This window comes from Branchiostoma belcheri, unplaced genomic scaffold, assembly GCF_001625305.1.
Source record: "Branchiostoma belcheri isolate BF01 breed outbred unplaced genomic scaffold, Haploidv18h27 scaffold469, whole genome shotgun sequence".
Lineage (NCBI taxonomy): Eukaryota > Metazoa > Chordata > Leptocardii > Amphioxiformes > Branchiostomatidae > Branchiostoma > Branchiostoma belcheri.
Window position 1 is genome coordinate 23,485 of NW_017804097.1, and position 14,898 is coordinate 38,382.

The following is a 14,898-nucleotide window of genomic DNA, read 5'->3' on the forward strand; positions in this document are numbered from 1 at the left end:
ATACGTCGCTTTCCGAAAGCATGCGGTTTCTTTCCTTCTTCTATAAAAGCTTTCCGCCAACTTTCCCCCTTCCTTGTATGATTTGTTAAGTTACTTTCTTTTTTGCCGCCCCAAAGTTTTCTTCTTTATAAATGCCGAATATTCTTTGTAGCAAGAGTTCAACGGTTAAAAAATTATGAATGCACAGGCATTACTAGTATTTCTAGTGTCTTTAGCCTATTTGTTGTGTTCAGACAACGAGGTTCCTTTTTGTTTTCCAAATGTAAATTTATTCATTACCAACCCGTGAACAATCCCGAACGCCATTCATATGACAAGACAGTCTGGGGAATCTCCGCCCTGTTTGCCAGGAGGAGGTCATGTGACAGGGCTTTACCCAATGATAGACAAGAGTGGGTTTTTCAAATCTACTGAAAATATACCAGTAGTCATTTTGATGTGCGTCTACTCGATGGAGGTTTGGACACGTTTGAACCCGCAAGTTGTGTCCAAGACATTGCTTTTATCACCAGAAGTGGCCACGACGGGACTAAGACAAATCTATACCATTCTGTACAAGTCTGTGGGATGGCGTAGATTGGAGATATTGAACATGTCACGTCGCAGAAGGGGAAGATCACGGCCGTATTGTTTCGTCCTAACCGGGAGCAGCACAGAGTTAGAAGTTGAGCAAGAACGCGACCTAACCATCACGGGAACAAGTCATCGGATTATTCCTCTTGTGGTGACCACATCGATATCACATGGAATAGTGGGCAAATGGACACTGGAATTGGAATCAGAATAGTGCACTCGGATACAACAAAGAAAAGCCTGCCCTGGTAGCCAGTCTGGATCGGGCCTTCAGCCAGTCCCTGTCGGCGGAACATGGCGGTATGCCCGCCGATCTACATGAGCGCTACGGGGGAGTTAAGCACCCCGAGGGAAGTTTGCCGCTCGGGCAGTAACTCCCCCGACGGCCTAGCCTGGATGCAAGACCCATGGCATACTAGGTGTGCACACAAAAAATAACTTTGGGTCTAGTGTGCTTTGACTTTGGCATCTAGGCTACCGACGGCCCGATCCAGCCAATCTACCAAGGCAGGAAAGGCTAGCCCTGGCACAGAAATTTACTGTTCATTAACGGCAAATAAACGCACAAATAAAGCAAAATAAACGTCAATATTACACACACGTTAAGGTTACTTTATGACACCTTTAAGCGTACTGCAAAACCCGAAAACCATGACGGAAAGAAGTTTTAAAGGTCTCCAATAGACTACTGAAAGGCGACAATAAACGAATCCTTTCCGTGCACGTTCCGTCCTAAATTGCATGACGTAAAAAAATTATAAAGGTATCCAAAAGAGTACGGAAAGGTCGGAATAAACGCATGCTTTCCGTGAAGGATTCGCGGTAAAGGACACGGAAAGAGAGTGCTTAACTACGCCTTTAAGCATCTGCAAGTCGCGGAAAGGCGCCGTGAAAGTGGGAAAATAAATGCCCTTTCCGAACTTCCGGAAAGTCCACGTTAAGGCAACCTTTACGTGCACGTTTAGGGGTCGTAAAGGTGCGGAAAGTGGGAAGAAACGCCGCCTTTACGCTGCGTATAAGCGTGCTTAAATACCACTTTTCGTGCCGTGACGGTTAAGTTACTCTTACCGTATATTGTTGTCAACACAATAGCGAGTGAAATGTACACGCCGCAGAGTTGTATCTCCAGTTGTATCTTACAAAATGTAAGAAGCCACATGACATTGTGTATTTAACTTAGGCCACACTGACTTATATAGATGACATCCTCTACAGACCCCCCAAACTTGTGCGCGCTGGAGAATACTGCAAAAAATGCTGCTAAACAACAAAAATACAAAGCTAGTATTGTGAATTTGTATGTACTAATACATAGTCGCCTTACGACAATTCGGAACATGATGGCCTTTTGTGGCAGTTATGAATCGGCACTAGTTTGTTGAAGATGTTAAAAAAAAGGATATACAAAAACTTGTTTGTCTACTTTTTGTATAAATGGAGAGAAACTCTACGAGATGGTCACAGTTCCAGAGTTGGTGCCTCCGTGTGAATTCTTTTATGTCGAGTTAGGGCAGTCTTAGTGCCTCCCGAATAGTCACACTGGTCACACTCGTAGGGTTTTTCTCCTGTATGGGTTCTCATATGTTCGGATAAGTGAGACTTTTTAGCTGCCCTGTATCCACACTCCCCACACATGTAGGGTTTCTCACCGGTGTGTGTTGCTACATGTTGGTCTAAAGTGCTTTCTGTGTTGCAGAATAGTCACACTGGTCACACTTGTAGGGTTTTTCTCCAGTATGGGTTCTCATATGTCGGGATAAGCTGGACCTGTCACCTGTCCTGTACCCACACTCCCCACACATGTAGGGTTTCTCACCGGTGTGTGTTGCTTTTGATTATCTAAGGTGCCTTTCTGTGCTGCAGAATAGTCACACTGGTCACACTTGTAGGGTTTTTCTCCTGTATGGGTTCTCATATGCTCGGATAAGTGAGACTTTTTATCTGTCCTGTATCCACACTCCCCACACATGTAGGGTTTCTCACCGGTGTGTTTTGCTTGATTATGTCCAAAGAGGACTTGTGTGCTGCAGAATAGCCACAATGGTCACACTTATAGGGGTTTTCTCCTGTATGGGTTCTCATATGTTCGGATAAGTGGGACTTTTTAGCTGTCCTGTATCCACACTCCCCACACATGTAGGGTTTCTCACCAGTGTGCTTTGCTACATGCTGGTCCAAAGAGGATTTTACTGCTGCAGAATAGTCACACTGGTCACACTTGTAGGGTTTTTCTCCTGTATGGATTCTCATATGTTGGGATAAGTGAGACTTTCTAGCCGCCCTGTACCCACACTCCCCACACAAGTAGGGTTTCTTAGCAGCGTTATTCAAGTTGACTTGTTGTGCTGCCGCCTGGTCTTCAACATTGCTTGTTTTGCCGTCACAGTCGACCTGGGGAACCCCGGTGGGAGACCCATCACAGCAGTTCTGACCAACTCCGGTGGGAGACCCATGTCCTGCCATTGCCATGTTCAGCCTAGCTAAAAAAACAAAGAAATTATACAGATTAAGCGCTATAAGCTGTCAATGATAAAATAGAATTCATAGAAAACAAGATTTAAAAAATTCTAACTTTACCAAGCTTTACAATTTTAACCTAATGCATTACAACGTAACCCAACATAATTCTGACGTGTTGTCTTTCTCGCATTTGAATAAATTTGCTTCTATGTTGTTCCAAAATCATAATTTGTGAGATCTTACAAGTTACAATCAATCACTCACACCACCAATCTCTTAAAATATTCTATATCATGTTATATATTAATTCTACGACTACGAACAATGGGTAAAATGACTCCATTCGCTAGGCTGGAAAGAGAGTCGGCAGTATAGCCTATAGGTTTGGTCACCAGGCTTCTCTATTTACTGTTCTTACAAATCAGTTCTACGCGTTTCTAGATTTTGTAATGTACGCCTTGTGCGATTCTTTACAATACAATTAAAATTTCTATATAATTTCACGTACTCTAAAAAGGCCACTTTGCCTGATGCAAATCGACGTACATGTAAGTGGCGAGGGTCGAACGTATGTTAGGTTTCGCCCTCCTCCCCCTTTAATTCAACGATATTCACATCCCGAAAATGCCTACAAATTATCATCCTACTGCGGTTCTTCTTCCACAGAAATGGTCTTAAACTATTCCCCTCAACATTAGAATACTTTTCTGCCCGTTTCTAAGCCTTACCTGCTTCCTATGACGGTTTTTCTCTTCACGTAAACCGGAACTCGGGCAGCTTTGTCCTTCTGTCGTCTCGTGAGGTCAGAGGTGAATACACTTTGGGTCAAAGGTGAAATTTGTTAACCTGATTACCCATGTAGTACATTTGATGTCAGTTGGCACGTTACGTTTTCCTCATGATGTCAACGTTCTGCGTTTCAAACCGACCACGTTAACAACGTAACAAGCGTCTGACTTTTGTTTCTAATCTACTTTTAAAAGAGATATTTTAAGGGAATAAATGCCAAGCCAAACTGTTTGGTCTGAATCTTGATTTCTGTGTTTTATGATCAACTCACCACCTCTGACAATATTTCATCCAAGGAAAAAAATGCAACACAGAATGAAACATTATGTTCAAGGTACTACACAATTTAATAATGTCAGTGGAAAATATCTAGATCTAGATACATCTTCGAAGAAACAACAACTACAAAACTGGAAATTTACTTGTATACAACCTATCGTCTACCTTTTCACTGGCGTAAAATTACTTTCTACTTTGGAAACTGAAGCACATCAGTCATTTTACACTAATACAAATCATTAACCATTAGTTTTTGGGTTTTGTCCTAACAAATCCTAGTAGTTTAAAGAGTATATATTAGTCAAAAGATATAATCGTGTTTGTAGGACATATAGGCAAACACTTCGTGACAGGAACTAGTAGTAGATACACAGGAAATCTAAGCTCGTACACACAAGACACTAACGTCTACATTCCAACTACTGTGTACAAACACAGCACTAATGTCTACCTTTCAGCTTCTACTACTGTGTACAAACACTTACCGATGCTAAGTATTGATTATGTATATGTAAATTATTCAATCAATACTATAACGCTTACTATTCTCACTCTACAATTCTAGATAGCTAAAATAGATTTTGATATCTGATATAACAACAAAGTATATGGGCTACTAAGCGAAACTAAGACTTATTCTTGTACCTAAATTATAGCCATAACTTAATTAGATATTAAAGTAAACAAGTATAGGGCTTTTCTTGGGAAAAACCTTTGCCTACTTGCAAACATCATGAATTCTTACAGAATATTCAGCCTAAATCTTAATGAACATAACTGTCAAATACCCTTAAGATTCGTATCAAAATATTAAGTAGAGAAACTGTAGTTAACAGCAGACTGTGCGTACTAAATGTCACTACGAGATGGTCACAGTTGCAGACTTGGTGCCTCTGTGTGAATTTTCATATGTCGAGATAGGATAGCATTAGAGGCTGCAGAATAGCTACACTGGTCACACTTGTAGGGTTTTTCTACCGTATGGGTTCTCATATGTCGGGATAAGGCAGACCTCTGAGTTGTTCTGTACCCACACTCCCCACACATGTAGGGTTTCTCACCGGTGTGTGTTGCTTTATGATTATTTAAGGTGTCTTTCTGTGCTGCAGAATAGTCACACTGGTCACACTTGTAGGGTTTTTCTCCTGTATGGGTTCTCATATGTTGGGATAAGTTAGACTTTTGAGTTGTCCTGTACCCACACTTCCCACACATGTAGGGTTTCTCACCAGTGTGTTTTGCTAGATGTTGGTCTAAATGAAATTTCCGTGCTGCAGAATAGTCACACTGGTCACACTTGTAGGGTTTTTCTCCTGTATGGATTCTCATATGCTGGGTAAGGTGGGATGTTTTAGCTGCCCTGTACCCACACTCCCCACACATGTAGGGTTTCTCACCGGTGTGTTTTACCATATGTTTGTCCAAGTCTGATTTCTGAGCTGCAGAATAGTCACACTGGTCACATTTGTAGGGTTTTTCTCCTGTATGAGTTCTAATATGTCTGGATAAGGTAGTCTTAACAGTTGCCCTGTATCCACATTCCTCACACATGTAGGGTTTCGCACCAGCATGTATTTCTAGATGTCTGTCCAAATTAGCTTTCTGTGCAGCAGAATAGTCACACTGGTCACACTTGTAGGGTTTTTCTCCTGTATGGGTTCTCATATGCCGGGATAAGTGTGTCTTATGGCCTGTCCTGTACCCACACTCCCCACACATGTAGGGGTTTTGACCGGTGTGTTTTGCTAGATGATTGTCCAAATGAGCTTTCTGTGCAGCAGAATAGTCACACTGGTCACACTTGTAGGGTTTTTCTCCTGTATGGGTTCTCATATGTCGGGATAAGTCAGACTGTTTAGCTGTCCTGTACCCACACTCCCCACACATGTAGGGTTTCTCACCAGCGTTATTCAAGATGACTTGTGCTGCTGCCTGGTCTTCAGCATTGCTTGTTTTGCTGTCACAGTCGACCTGGGAAACCCCGGTGGGAGACCCACCACAGCAGTTCTGACCAACTCCGGTGGGAGACCCGTGTCCTGCCATTGCCATGTTTACCCTGATGACAAAAAAAAAACGAAGAAATTATACAGATTAAGCGTTATAAGCTGTCAATGATAAAATAGAATTGATAGAAAACAAGCTTCAAAGAATTCTGACTTCACCAAGCTTTACAATTTTAACCAAATGCATTACAACGTAACCCAACAAAATTCTAACGTGTTGTCTTTCTCGCATTTGAATAAATTTGCTTCTATGTTGTTACAAAATCATAATTTGAGATCTTACAATCACTCACTCACACCACCAATCTCTTAAAACATTTTATATCATATCATTTATTACTTCTACGACTACGAACAATGGGTAAAATGACTCCATTCGCTAGGCTGGAAAGAGAGTCGGCAGTATAGCCTATAGGTTTGGTCACCAGGCTTCTCTATTTACTGTTTTTACAAATCAGTTCTACGCGTTTCTAGATTTTGTAATGTACGCCTTGTGCGATTCTTAACAATACAATTAACATTTCCATATAATTTCACGTACTCTAAAAAGGCCACTTTGCCTGATGCAAATCGACGTACATGTAAGTGGCGAGGGTCCAACGTATGTTTGATTTCGCCCCCCTCCCCCTTTAATTCAACGATATTCACATCCCGAAAATGCCTACAAATTATCATCCTACTGCGGTTCTTCTTCCACAGAAATAGTCTTAAACTATTCCCCTCAACATTAGAATACTTTTCTGTCCATTTCCAAGCCTTACCTGCTTCCTATGACGGTTTTTCTCTTCACGTAAACCGGAACTCGGGCAGCTTTGTCCTTCTGTCGTCTTGTGAAGTCAGAGGTTAACTTGATCTGGGTCAAGGGTGAAATTGTCGGCCTGATTACCCATGTAGTAAATTTGACGTCAGTTGGCACGTTACATTTTCCTCATAATGTCAACGTTCCTTGTTTAAAACCGACCACGTTAACAACGTAACAAGCGTCTGACGTTTGTTTCTGATCTACTTTAAAAGAGATATTTTAAGGGAATAAATGCCAAGCCAAACTGTTTGGTCTGAATCTTGATTTCTGTGTTTTATGATCAACTCACCAACTCTGACAATATTCCATCCAAGGAAAAAAAGGCAACACAGAAGGAAACATTATGTTCAAGGTACATAACGATTTAATTGTGGTATCGGAAAATTTCTATAGATACAAGTAATACAAAACAAACAGGAACTTGAACGCATATACAACATAACGGCTATGTTTTCACAACTGTAAAATACTTCCCGCTAAGGGAAACTGAAGCAAGTCGGTCATTTTACACCGATGCTAATTAGCATAAAGGTTTTACTACAAACCAAACGCTAGTTTCCTGAGTATATGTTAGTCAAAAGATATTATTGTGTCTGTAAGACATACAGGCAAACACTTAGACAAAAAGAACTACTAACAAGAAATTGAAGCTCCTTCAATGGCTTCATTTCAAACAAACTCAACATTAACTTCTACCTTTCAACTACAGTTTACAATCACTTACAGATGTTAAGTACTGTACATTTACATTATCCAATCAATACCAACAAATTTCGGTGTTCTACCACAAATTAAGTTTACTGTTCAAAAATTACAAATCTGGTTATCAAATGATGGATTCGTTTCCAAAATATATGATTGATAGTTAAAGAAAGTATATTTGTCTGGCTAAGAATTATTCTTGTAACCAAACCACAGTTTTACAGTGATTAAAATTGCAGTGGACAAAAGTGCCTACGACATTTCGTCAAAGAAAACTTGCATATTTGGAAATATTAGTAGCATATCTTATAATAAATTATGTAGTTAGCCTAAATAGTTTCAAAATTATTGTGCTGTATCCGTACGCTACATATAGTCTGAAGATAGAAAAACTATACTTAAGAGAAGATAGATTATGCACATTAAATGTCACTACGAGATGGTCACAGTTGCATAGTTGGTGCCTCCGTGTGAATTCTTTTATGTCGAGTTAGGGCAGTCTTAGAGGTTGCAGAATAGCTACACTGGTCACACTTGTAGGGTTTTTCTCCTATATGGGTTCTCATATGTTGGGATAAGTTAGACTTTTGAGTTGCCCTGTACCCACACTCCCCACACATGTAGGGTTTCTCGCCAGTATGTTTTGCTAGATGTTTGTCCAAATCAGATTTCTGTGCTGCAGAATAGTCACACTGGTCGCACTTGTAGGGTTTTTCTCCTGTATGGGTTCTCATATGTCGGGATAAGTTAAACTTGGTAGTTGTCCTGTACCCACACTCCCCACACATGTAGGGTTTCTCACCGGTGTGTGTTGCTTTATGGTCCTTTACGGTGCCTTTCTGTGCTGCAGAATAGCTACACTGGTCACACTTGTAGGGTTTTTCTCCTGTATGAGTTCTCATATGTCGGGATAAGCTGGACCTCACAGCTGTCCTGTATCCACACTCTCCACACATGTAGGGTTTCTCACTAGCGTTATCCAAGTTGACTTGTGCTGCCGCCTGGTCTTCAGCATTGCTTGATTTGCTGTCACCGTCGACCTGGGAAACCCCGGTGGGAGACCAATCACAGCCGTTCTGACCAACTCCGATGGGAGACCCATGTCCTGCCATTGCCATGTTCAACCTAACAAAGAAAATGAAGAAATTATACAGATTAAGCGTTATAAGCTGTCAATGATAAGATAGAATTTACAGAAAACAAGCTTTAAAGAATTCTAACTTCACCAAGCTTTACAATTTTAACCTAATGCATGACAACGTAACCCAACATAATTCTGACGTGTTGTCTTTCTCGCATTTGAATAAATTTGCTTCTATGTTGTTCCAAAATCATAATTTGTGAGATCTTACAATCACTCACTCACACCACCGAGCGTGCTCAAATCATTATATATCACATTATTTATTACTTTTACGACTACGAACAATGGGTAGAATGACTCCATTCGCTAGGCTGGAAAGAGAGTCGGCAGTATAGCCTATAGGTTTGGTCACCAGGCTTCTCTATTTACTGTTTTTACAAATCAGTTCTACGCGTTTCTAGATTTTGTAATGTACGCATTGTGCGATTCTTTACAATACAATTAACATTTCTATATAATTTCACGTACTCTAAAAAGGCCACTTTGCCTGATGCAAATCGACGTATATGTAAGTGGCGAGGGTCGACGTATGTTTGGTTTCGCCCCCCTCCCTCATTCACATCCCGAAAATGCCTACAAATTATCGGCCTACTGCGGTTCTTCTCCCACAAAAATGGTCTTAAACTATTCCCCTCAACATTACAATACTTTTCTGTCCGTTTCTAAGCCTTACCTGCTTCCTATGATGGTTTTTCTCTTCACGTAAACCGGAACTCGGGCAGCTTTGTCCTTCTGTCGCCTCGTGAGGTCAGAGGTGAACGCCAAGTGGGTCAAAGGTGAAATTGTGGACCTGATTACCCACATTGTACATTTGACATCAGTTGGCACGTTACGTTTTCCTCATAATGTCAACGTTCTGCGTTTCAAACCGACCACCTTACAACGTAACACGCGACTGACTTTTGTTTCTGATCTACTTTAAAAGAGATAATTTAGGGAATGAATGTCAAGCCAAACTGTTTGGTCTGAATCTTGATTTCTGTGTTTTATGATCAACTCACCACCTCGGACAATATTTCATCCAAGGAAAAAAAAAAGCAACACAGAAGGAAACTTTATGTTCAAGGTATTACACGATTTAATTATGTCAGTGCAAAATATCTGTAGATCTAGATACATCTTCGAAAAAAAAACACAAAATAGGAAATTTACTTGTATACAACCTATCGCCTACCTTTTCAATTGCGTAAAATGACTTCCTACTTTGGAAACTGAAGCACATCAGTCATTTTACACTGATACAAATCAATGCTATTAGCTTTTGGGTTTATTTATACAAATCCTAGTAGTTTTAAGAGTTGATAGTCACAAGATATAATTGTGTTTGTAGGACATATAGGCAAACACTTCGTGACAGGAACTACTAGTAGATACACAGGAAATCTAAGCTCGTACACACACAACACTAACGTCTACATTCCAACTACTGTGTACAAGCACAGCACTAATGTCTACCTTTCAGCTTCAACTACTGTGTACAAACACTTACCGATGTTAATTACTGATTATGTATATGTACATTACCCAATCTATACTAAAAAGCTTACTATTCTCACTCTACAATTCTAGATAGCTAAAATAGATTTTCTGATTTTCATATCTGATATTACAACAAAGTATATGGGCTACTAAGCTGAACTAAGACTTATTCTTGTACCTAAATTATAGCCAAAACTTAATTAGATATTAGAGTGCAGAAGTATAGGGCTTTTTCTTGGGAAAAACATTTGCCTACTTGCAAACATCATGAATTCTTACAGAATATTCAGCCTAAATCTTAATGAACATAACTGTCATATATCCTTAAAGGCACTCTATGTATTTTTTTTCGCAAAAATTTGAAATATTCTAATTATACTAAATTTTGGTATTATTAACAGTTACTATCACTTTTCAACACATTTGTGTCATTATTTCACATTTTTTACGTATATTTTGTCCGTTCAAACAGTCCTTGTTGGGTTCCCGGTGGCACCGGTTTGCTCAGGACAACAACAACATACAGGGGTTGCCCCCCTGGGGTGGCTAATTGGCCCGGGCATGCCAGGCTTGATAGACAGGGGCACATGTCACAAGATGTGAGAGTCTCCTTAGAAAAAACTCATATCTTTCACATGAGGTGGAATATAATCATCAACTTGGAGTATTTTGTTGGGCATGAATAAACTGTGGTCATAATCCCTTCAAAAGAGATAAAAGATCTGGTAAACGATTAGGTATTTCAGAAACTGGTAAGCTATCAACTGACACCCCACTGGGATGTAGGTCAAACCACTGGCAGTGGGCAATACCATATGTACGGTGTGGCCTGGTGTGGCCAGAGGTTGAATAGAAGATCATTCACAGTTTTCTAAGCTTATAAGGAGCAAGGATGTTGTATTTTTTGTTGCGGAGTATAATTTTGGAATACTAAAGGGTTAAGTCAATGTACTATGTAAAGAAAAGAATGAAAAATATACTTTTTGTATTGTCCAAAAACTACATAGAGTGGCTTTAAGATTCGTTTCAAAATATTAAGTAGAGAAACTGTAGTTAACAGCAGACTGTGCGTCCTAAATGTCACTACGAGATGGTCACAGTTGCAGACTTGGTGCCTCCGTGTGGATTTTTATATGTCGAGATAAGATAGCATTAGAGGCTGCAGAATAGCTACACTGGTCACACTTGTAGGGTTTTCCTACCGTATGGGTTCTCATATGTTGGGATAAGTCAGACTTGTCAGCTGTCCTGTACCCACACTCCCCACACATGTAGGGTTTCTCACCGGTGTGTTTTGCTAGATGTAAATCCAAAGAGGACTTGTGTGCAGCAGAATAGTCACACTGGTCACACTTGTAGGGTTCTTCTTCTGTATGGGTTCTCATATGTCGGGATAAGGTAGACTTTTGAGTTGCCCTGTACCCACACTCCCCACACATGTAGGGTTTCTCACCAGCGTGTTTTGCTAGATGTCGGTCTAAATGAGTTTTCTGTGCAGCAGAATAGTCGCACTGGTCACATTTGTAGGGTTTTTCTCCTGTGTGGGTTCTCATGTGTTGGGATAAGGTAGACTTCAGAGTTGCCCTGTACCCACACTCCCCACACATGTAGGGTTTCTCACAGGTGTGTTTTGCTAGATGTTTGTCCAAAGCAGATTTCTGTGCTGCAGAATAGTCACACTGGTCACACTTGTAGGGTTTTTCTCCTGTATGGGTTCTCATATGTAGGGATAAGTGAGACTTTTTAGATGTTCTGTACCCACACTCCCCACACATGTAGGATTTCTCACCGGTGTGATTTGCTAGATGTAGGTTTAAAGAAGATTTCCTTGCTGCAGAATAGTCACACTGGTCACACTTGTAGGGTTTTTCTCCTGTGTGGGTTCTCATATGTAGGGATAAGATAGACTTATAAGCCGCCCTGTACCCACACTCCCCACACATGTAGGGTTTCTCACCGGTATGCATTTCTAGACGTGTGTCCAAATTAGCTTTCTGTGCTGCAGAATAGTCACACTGGTGACACTTGTAGGGTTTTTCTCCTGTATGAGTTCTCATGTGTACGGATAGGTAAGACTTGAAAGTTGTCCTGTATCCACACTCCCCACACATGTAGGGTTTCTCACCCGTGTGTTTTGCTTTATGATTATCTAAGGTCTCTTTCAGTGCTGCAGAATAGTCACACTGGTCACACTTGTAGGGTTTTTCTCCTGTATGGGTTCTCATATGTCGGGATAAGTTGGACCTATGAGCTGTTCTGTATCCACACTCCCCACACATGTAGGGTTTGTCACCAGCATGCATTGCCAGATGTTGGTCCAAAGCATATTTCCATGCTGTAGAATAGTCACACTGGTCACACTGGTAGGGTTTTTCACCTGTATGGGTTCTCATATGTTGGGATAAGTGTGACTTTTTAGCTGCCCTGTACCCACACTCCCCACACATGTAGGGTTTCTCACCGGTGTGTTTTGCTAGATGTTGGTCCAAACTAATTTGATGTGCTGCAGAATAGTCACACTGGTCACACTTGTACGGTTTTTCTCCTGTATGCGTTCTCATGTGTTGGGATAAGTTAGACTTTTTAGCTGCCCTGTACCCACACTCCCCACACATGTAGGGTTTCTCACCAGCGTTATCCAAGTTGACTTGTGCTGCCGCCTGGTCTTGAACATTGCTTGGTTTGCTGTCACAGTTGACCTGGGAAACCCCGGTGGGAGACCCATCACAGCAGTTCTGACCAACTCCGGTGGGAGACCCGTGTCCTGCCGTTGCCATGTTCAGCCTAACGAAAAAATGAAATTATACAGATTAAGCGTTATAAGCTGTCAATGATGAAATAGAATTTATAGAAAACAAGTTTTAAAAAATTCTAACTTCACCAAGCTTTACAATTTTAACGTAATGCATTACAACGTAACCCAACATAATTCTGACGTGTTGTCTTTCTCGCATTTGATTAAATTTGCTTCTATGTTGTTCCAAAATCATAATTTGTGAGATCTTACAATCAATCACTCACACCACCAATCTCTTAAAACGTTTATACATATTATTGATTACTTCTACGACTACGAACAATGGGTAAAATGACTCCATTTGCTAGGCTGGAAAGAGAGTCGGCAGTATAGCCTATAGGTTTGGTCACCAGGCTTCTCTATTTACTGTTTTCACAAATCAGTTCTACGCGTTTTTAGATTTTGTAATGTACGCCTTGTGCGATTCTTTACAATACAATTAACATTTCCATATAATTTCACGTACTCTAAAAAGGCCACTTTGCCTGATACAAATCGACGTACATGTAAGTGGCGACGGTCGAACGTATGTTTGGTTTCGCCCCCCTCCCCCTTCAATTCAACGATATTCACATCCCGAAAATGCCTACAAATTATCATCCTACTGCGGTTCTTCTTCCACAGAAATGGTCTTAAACTATTCCCCTCAACATTAGAATACTTTTCTGTTCGTTTTTAAGACTTACCTGCTTCCTATGACGGTTTTTCTCTTCACGTAAACCGGAACTCGGGCAGCTTTGTCCTTCTGCCGTCTCGCGAGGTCAGAGGTGAACGCCGAGTGGGTCAAAGGTAAAGTTGTGTGCCTGATTACCCACATTGTACATTTGATGTCAGTTGGCACGTTACGTTTTCCTCATAATGTCAACGTTCTGCGTTTTAAACCGACCACCTTACAACGTAACACGCGTCTGACTTTTGTTTCTGATCTACTTTAAAGAGATAATTTAAGGTAATAAATGTCACGCCAAACTGTTTGGCCTGAATCTTGATTTCTGTGTTTTATGATCAACTCACCACCTCTGACAATATTCCATCCAAGGAAAAAAGGAACACAGAAGGAAACATGTTCAAGGACATATTATACATCATGAGGGAATAACTACTATTTGTCTATCAATGTGTGCTATATAATCAGTATCGAGGTAGAGGAGCTATAGTTAAGATTCTACGTACAAAATGTCACTACGAGATGGTCACAGTTGATGACTGATTTATTGATTAAAAACATTTTGCAGCCCGGAGGCTGAATTGCATGTTTCCTTACATCAGTGTCCACCTTAACAACTTTAAAATATTCTGCTAGCTAAGAATTCATACATAAAATTGAGTGGCGACCTCTACATATACATCATAAAAGACAATACATTATTTGTTTACGTTAACTCATTTAGGAGTTTTACTATATAGGGCAAGGGGCTCTTGGAGTAGCGCTTCGTACGTGCTAGAATTGGGTCGAAGTTGTTTTTTTGCCTTGTTTTGACTCTGCATGAATTCCGATATGTCGGGATAGGGCAGCCCTGGAGGCTACAGAATAGTTACACTGGTCACATTTGTAGGGTTTTTCTCCTATATGGGACTCTCATATGTCGGGATAAGCTGGACCTGTCACCTGTCCTGTATCCACACTCCTCACACATGTAGGGTTTCTCACCGGTGTGTTTTGCTTTATGTTCATCTAAAGAGACTTTCTGTGCTGCAGAATAGTCACACTGGTCACACTTGTAGGGTTTTTCTCCTGTATGGGTTCTCAAATGTCGGGATAAGTTGGACCTGTCAGCTGTCCTGTGCCCACACTCCCCACACATGTAGGGTTTCTCACCGGTGTGTTTTGTGAGATGATCGTCTAAATGAGACTTCCGTGCTGCAGAAT

The 14,898-nt window shown here is 40.8% G+C and overlaps 1 pseudogene; it reads right to left on the reverse strand.

Annotated features, from left to right (window-relative positions):
• Positions 1-14,898, reverse strand: part of LOC109479102 — a 43,173-nt pseudogene that overhangs the window by 21,133 nt on the left and 7,142 nt on the right.